The sequence below is a fragment of the Dromiciops gliroides genome, chromosome 3 (assembly GCF_019393635.1).
Source record: "Dromiciops gliroides isolate mDroGli1 chromosome 3, mDroGli1.pri, whole genome shotgun sequence".
NCBI lineage: Eukaryota > Metazoa > Chordata > Mammalia > Microbiotheria > Microbiotheriidae > Dromiciops > Dromiciops gliroides.
In genome coordinates, this window is record NC_057863.1 from 276,655,339 (window position 1) to 276,663,112 (window position 7,774).

Genomic DNA, 7,774 nt, shown 5'->3' on the forward strand with positions numbered 1-7,774 from the left:
AGGAAGAGTGGATTAAGGGAAACAGTGGTCAGAAGCAAAACAAACTTTTGAGGAGAGACAGGGTAAAAAGAAATAGAGAAGGATAAACAAGGGAAAAACAGGATGGATGGATGGAAATACACAGTTAGTCGTCATAACTGTGAATGTGAAGGGGATTAACTCACCCATAAAACAGAAGCAGATAGCAGAATGGATTAAAACCAGAATCCAACAATATGTTGTTTACAAGAAACACATGTGAAACAGACACAAAGAGGACTGGAGCAGAATGTGTTATGTTTTAGCCGGGGTTAAAAAAAAAAGCAGAGGTAACAATCTTGATTCTCAGACAAAGCAAAAGCAAAAATAGACATGATTAAAAGAGATTAGCAGGGAAACTACATTTTGTTAAAAGGTACCATGGACAATGAATGAATATCAATACTAAACATATATGTACCAAATGGCAAAGTGTTCAAATTATTTAAGAAAATGTTAAATGAGGCCTTTTCTGCCCACTCTCCCTTCCCTGCCCAAGTGTCACTCCAGCTGCATCATGGTCACACCAAGCTCCGGGCCCCCAGCAGCACTAGCGCCACCCCCCCCCCCCTCCGTCAGCCACCATGAATAACTACCAGGACTTCATCAGCCATGATAAGATGTTCTCCAACATTTACAAGATCCGGGAGACTGCAAATGGTCTGTGCCTGGAGGTATAGAGGAAAATGGTCAGTAGGATAGAGGGTACCATTGAAGATTCACTCATTGGTGGAAATGCCTCTGCTGAAGGACCTGAGAGTGAAGGAACAGATGCCACTGTAACCACTGGAGTTGTCACAGTAATAAAACATCATCTGCAAGAAACTAGTTTCAAAAAAGAATCCTACAAAAAGTACATCAAATACTACATGAAATCAATCTAAGGAAGACTTGAAGAACACAAGCCAGATAGAGTAAAACCTTTTATGATGGGAGCTGCAGAACAAATCAAACACATCCTTGCTAATTTTAAAAACTATCAGTTCGGGGCAGCTAGGTAACGCAGTGGATAGAGCACCGGCCTTGGAATCAGGAGTACCTGAGTTCAAATCTAGCCTCAGACACTTAACACTTACTAGCTGTGTGACCCTGGAAAAGTCACTTAACCCCAATTGCCTCACTAAAAAACAAAAACAAAAACAAAACACAACAACAACAACAAAACAAAAAAAACCCTATCAGTTGTCATAGGCAAAACCATGAATACAAATGGCATAGGGGCTCTCTTGGACTTCGGTGAAGATGGTGTGACAGACACCATATATGATTTTCTTTAACGATGGTTTAGAAATGGAGAAATCGGGGCGGCTAGGTGGCGCAGTGGATAGAGCACCAGGTACTCCTGGAGTCAGGAGTACCTGGGTTCAAATCCAGCCTCAGACACTTAACACTTACTAGCTGTGTGACCCTGGGCAAGTCACTTAACCCCAATTGCCTCACTAAAAAAAAAAAAAAAAAGAAATGGAGAAATGTTAACAAATTCAGCTGATTACTTTGAATCACCTGTCATCATAAATGGCTGCTGCTTTTTGTCATCTACACAACACCAGGACTTGGACAAACTTGGACTGATGTCATCTTTTTTTTTTTTTCTGGGCAATGAGGGTTATAAGTGACTTGCCCAAGGTCATATAGCTAGTAAGGGTCAAGTATCTGAGGTCGGATTTGAACTCAGGTCCTCCTGATACAGGGCCAGTGCTTTATCTACTGTGCCACCTAGCTGCCCCTGACTGATGTCATCTTGAGCTTTATTAATTTGTTTTTGACCTTAATTTATTTGGAGTGGAGGCATTGTTTTTAAAAACATGTCATGTAGGTTGTCTAAAATAAAGCGCATTTACCCCCCCCCAAAAAAAAGAGTTAAATGAATTACAGGAGGAAATAGATACTCCAACTATATTAATGGGGGACCTCAACTTTCCCCTCTCAGAACTAGATAAATTTAACCATAAAATAAACAAGAAATAAGTTATGGAGGTCAATGGAATTTTTGAAAAGTTAGGTATGATAGACCTCGGGATAAATTGAATGGGGATAGAAAGGAATATACCTTTTTATCAACAGCAGATGGCACCTTCACAAAAATTGACCCTATGTTGGGCATACAAACCTCATAACAAAATCTGTAGAAATATTAAATACATCCTTTTCAGACTATAATGCAATAAAATTATATTCAGTAAATTGAAAACTAAATTGTGTAATCCTAAAGAATGAGTGGGTCAAAGAACAAATGATAAAAGCAATCAATAATTTCATTAAACAGGCTGAAAACATGGAGATAACATATTAAAGTTTATGTTTACAAGAAACACATGTAAAACAGACACAAAGAGTAAAAATAAAGGACTGGAGCAGAATGTGTTATGCTTTAGCTGGGGTTAAAAAAAAAGCAGAGGTAACAATCTTGATTCTCAGACAAAGCAAAAGCAAAAATAGACCTGATTAAAAGAAATTAGCAAGGAAACTACATTTTGTTAAAATGTACCATAGACAATGAATAAATATCAATACTAAACATAAATGCACTAAACATATATACAGCCAAAGCAGTACTTAGAGGAAATTTTATACCTCTAAATACTTACATTAATAAAATAAAGAACAGATCAAGGAACTGGGTTTACAAATTTTTTTTAAAAACTAGAAAAAGAACTAATTAAACATCCCCAAATTAAACACCAAATTGGAAATTCTGAAAACCAAAAGATATATTAATAAAAAAGACACTAAGAAAACTATTGAATTAATAAAACTAGGAATGGGTTTTATGGGGGAGGGGACTATAAAATAGATGAACTATTGGTTAATTTGATTTTAAAAAAAAAGAAGCCTAGATGCTTTTTGTTTTCTCAAATTTGTTCAGCTCTGAGAAAGGAACATTAAAGTTGCCTGCCATTATTGTGTTGCTATCTCAGTTAATCTTGTGTGTGTGCATATGTGTGTGTGCGTGTGTGTGAAATTTGATTGATGACATTTGGTACATGTTTAAATGTTATTTTTTGTTCATTTAAGCATAATGTAATTTCCTTGATTATCTCTCGTTATTATGATTTCTTTTTGTTTCCTCTGATAGCATGGTTGTAATTTCAACTTTTTTTTTTTTTTTTGGAGATGCTTCATGCTTGAATTTTGTTCCAGACTCTCATCTTTGTCTTATTTATTTATTTGCTTTTTAGATGTGTCTCTTGAAAGCAACAGATTTAGAGTTTTGTTTCCTTATTCATTCTGCCATTCCTTTTTGTTTAACTGGATTGTTTAGTCTTTGAGCAGAAAACCACAGTACTTTGTGTTTATTTAATCAATGTCAGAGTTTCTTGAGCTAATTGAAAATGTCCTTGACTAACCAATATCTTCATGAATTTTATACTTTTCAAGGAAAAAAGGTGAAATTCTATAGAAAGATTTTTTTTCATTCCGATGAATCTAAAAGACCTTTATAGTGAAATACTGTCAAAATATTAGTTAAGAAAATTAACATGAGGTCTTAGTGCTATGGTTTCATAAATCCATTGACATTTAAAGTTAAAAATTGAGTTTATGTTTTTTTTTCATTTGTGTTTGCTTTTCCAAAAAAACAATCCTTTCCATTTATGTCAATATTTTGAATTAAATATTACCTTTTTTGAGAAACTACTTTCAGACAACCTTATACTCACAAGCTCTCTTTCCCAGTTTAACTTCATCTGCCTTTTCCCTAGTTTGGAGGTTTCACTTTAATTACTTACTTCTTTTTCCTTCTTTCATCTAATTTAGTTGTTTATTTCTTTCCCTCTTTTTCTGCTTTTTTTCACCCTCTCAATAACTTCCAAATTACACAAATACACACATGCACACACTTCTCCAAATTCTTTTCTGTGCCTTTTTCTAAATATATATATTTGCTTTGCTCTCTTCATTAACTCACTTCCATTCCTGTATATTCTGAAATTTTATTTTCTGATTCATGTTCTATGTCCACAAATGTGCATTTTAATGCCTTAAAGAGTCCTATATTCTTTAACCTCACAAATTAGTTTTTCTCTAACAATTTTTAAAAAATTAACCTTTATGAATGGGATATTTTCCATCTCTAGAGAAAGAACTAATGGAGTTTAAATGTATACCAAAGCATACTTTTTTTTTTGATGGGGCAATGGGGGTTAAGTGACTTGCCCAGGGTCACACAGCTAGTAAGTGTCAAATGTCTGAGGCCGGATTTGAACTCAAGTACTCCTGAATCCAGGGCCAGTGCTTTATCCACTGCACCACCTAGCTGCCCCCCAAAGCATACTTTTTTAAACTTCTTTTTTCTTGGGTTTTTTTTTTGGGGGGGGCTGTGTTTTCTTTCACAACATGACTAATATGGAAATATGTTTTACATGACTGCACAAGCATAACATATATAAGATTGATTGCCTTCTCAATGAAGGGGGAGAAGAAGAAAAGGAAAAAGAGAATTTGGAATTCAAAAGATTTTAAATGAATATTGAAAATTATTTTTATATGTAAGTGGGGAAAAAGAAAAGATTAATATTTTTTAAAGAATGGGATGACTTATTTCATTACTTGTTATTTCCTTGGTAATTATACTGATTCACCTTTCCTGTTTTTTCTGTTGTACAAATTGTTTTCAAATCAAATATTGGTTTCCTGCAGGAATGTCTCAGATATCTCACCATTGTTTTAAAAAATAAATCATTTTTGTTGTTGATTAAGCTTAGGTTTTCAGGGTATGTTCTTTTGGAGGTGAGTGCCTTTGCTTCTTGGAAAATACCATTCTATTTCATTTTGTAGTTCTAGTGGGTGGGAAATTTAGTACAATTTAAATTTCCTTTCCTTTATTTGAAGGTTTTTCTCTTGGTAATTTAACAGAATCTGTTGTTCACCATTGAAAATGTTAAATTTAATCACTGTCTTTAAGTTTGAAGCATTTATTTTTCTGGAGTTTAGTGGGTTGTTTAAAATGACATTTTCTTTTCTGCATTCAGAAGTTCCAGGCAGTTTTATTGTTTTATTTATTTCCTTTATTCTGATGTTTCAGTCATTTTTGTTTGATTATTTCTTGTCATATTTTGGGGGGAGACTTAGGATTTCTAAGCTGTTTCTGTGCATCTTGTGTTAACATCAATGGTTTGGCTTGTAAGGAGCTTTGTTCTTTTAGCGCTCTTGCCTTCTGCTTCTTCTCTGCACGTTTTTCTTCACCTCAGTATTTTTATATTCATCTAATTCATCTATTTTTCTCCACAGATCCAAATTTTTTCTGGTCTGTTAAATGAATTTTTATCCCTACATTGCAAACTATTAATATATACAAACATATTAATTTCTAATTTCTTTACTTCACTTATATATTCAATTTTTCTTTCAAACCATTCCAGAATTTTTATTCTTGCTCCATGTTCTTGAGGTTCCATAGAATATGTTGTTGTTGTTGTTGTTTTTCCTCAGTGGTTCACTTTCTTTTTTCTTATAATATTTATTAAGAAAGCTTTGTAACTCTCTGAGGATTTAGTGCTCATCCTTCTTTCTACTTTTAATGATCTATGCTTATTCTATGGCTTTTTGCTGGGTATTCTCCCTTTTGAAATCTGGTTTTTCAGGCTTTTTTTCCCTTTTATTCCCTTGTCACTGATTTTGACTTCTCCCCTTTTTGCTGATCCACACCCATACAACCCAGGGCTGGACTGAAGAACTTCCTGAGCTTCCTCTCATGATGAGGAATTTAGATATCACCAGCACTGATCCTTTATTTTGGTCCTGGAGGTATAGTACTGATCTTATAGGTACTAGGCCCCCTTCCTTCAGGCCCAATATAGCTACTCAGGTTTGCCCCCTATTCCTCCCTTGGCTATCATTCTGTAATTCTCTGGTTGAGCTAAATTAGTGTCTGATACTTTTTGCAAAGTTGTTGGAAGGAGCTAAGGGTGTTCCAAGTATTTGTAGCTTTGCTGGCATCAAACCTAACTGCACCCTATACAGAAGAAACTCCCATATGGCTAGGCGGAATTAGTCCCGGTCGTTTGCTGTGGGGGGGAGAACTGGGATTAAGATGTGCTAGAAAATCTGTAGCAGGAGGAAATTCCAATGTTAGTCTTAGGCCTGGTTGGTTTGTACCAGTTTGTAGGGTCTTCTCCATTAGTGGAAGCTGATGGGGGAGGCATATTGAATTAGTGCTTTGAAAATTACAATAAGGATTTTTACCTTATCAGGGTTTTCTCTTTATTTGTCCTTGCTCTACATCTGGCACATAACTCTTCTTTACAGATGATTTTGAAATTAAGCAGAGAGTAAGGAAAAGTATCAAGTCTACCATTTTGTTGATCATGTAACCTGGAAGATTCTCTTTTATAGACTTTCCAAAGTCCCAGAAAAATCTATGTGAGTGAATTTCAATCTGAAAAATCCTCAATTTATATTATAATTGAAACTATGTAGAACTTTTTTCTCAAATCAGACAAAAAGTCATTCCTATGAGGTAACTGAAGCATGGGAATAACAGGTCTTCAAGTCTAGAAAGCTAGAAAATTTCTTAGATGTTAGGAGGGTAAATAAGGTCTAAGTCTGATTTTAATTTGAAGCTCTGCTAATATATCTAGTTCCACATGAATTACTTCCCTGAGCTTTCAAAGGAAGAAGCATGTGCTTGTTTAAGAGTAACAATGGAGTTAGAGACCTGGCTATTGGCCATCTGAACTGCCACAAGAGACTTCTCTTGGACTTAATTTATGCTGCCCTGACAATCTTCTCCCTCCTAGGGAGCTTCAGCCATTCACCTTCTGTCATACCCATTCACAGTAGCATTGTAAACTGTTGGCAGGTACATCATCACTATTGCATTAGAAATGGTGTCACAAAGCCAGAGGAGAAACAAGACAAAGAATAAGTTGTGGAAAGATGCAGAATGAAGGACAAGAATAATATTGTGCACAAACCATCAGAACTTGATTTTCCAGAAATGTTGCTAACACATGTGGAGGTTATTCTTAGAAACTGCTGATGTTTATATTAAAAGGAAAGCCTGGTTTCCCCTCTCTGGCCAGAGTCTCATTAATTCCAGTTCAGTTCAATTCCACAAACATTTCCAACAAAAATAATTCAGATTTTCAAGTTCTTCAAATTTTGTAAAGCACTTTTTCTCACAATAATACTATATGGTTGCAATATCATTATCTTCATTTTTATAAATGACAAACTGGGACTATAAAAAGTTGTTACCCAACTCAAATTTCACTTTGTTCACTCTTAAATCTCACATGCCACTTACTATTGCACTTGCCGTATCCGTCTTGACCTTGTCCTGGGTCCCCTTTGTCTTCAATGGAAAGGACTTAACTGCTCTGGCGCTAATGTTATCTCACTCCACAAGTTTAAAATCCTTCATTACCTCTTGCTAATTACAATTTAGTTTTGGTATTGATCGTGTCTCATTTTATAATATAGTAGCTCTTCCAAAGTTAAGAACTTCACTATAGCATTGGTATGTCTCATTAACAAGAAAGGAAAATAGATGTTTAAATTATTATTATATGTAATTGAGGGAAAAGTAAAATTCAAAATAAAAGTGGAAAAAATGAGAGAGAAGAAATCTTAGTATAAAGTTAACTATTTATTAAGGTATGAATTGCCATGACAATTGAAGATGATTGATTCCTGGCTATTTCATACATCAGGGCTACCTACACCTTTAGATTTGGTTTTTAGAAAGAAGAATAGAAAGAGAGAACAACAGTGGGAGGTCATATAAAGAAAAAATGATAAGACACACATGGATTCA

General features: G+C 34.8%; 1 pseudogene; it reads left to right on the forward strand.

Moving 5' to 3' along the window:
- The first annotated feature begins 528 nt into the window (after window positions 1-528).
- On the forward strand, window positions 529-6,883 carry LOC122747467 (annotated as a pseudogene).
- Window positions 6,884-7,774: the final 891 nt, after the last annotated feature.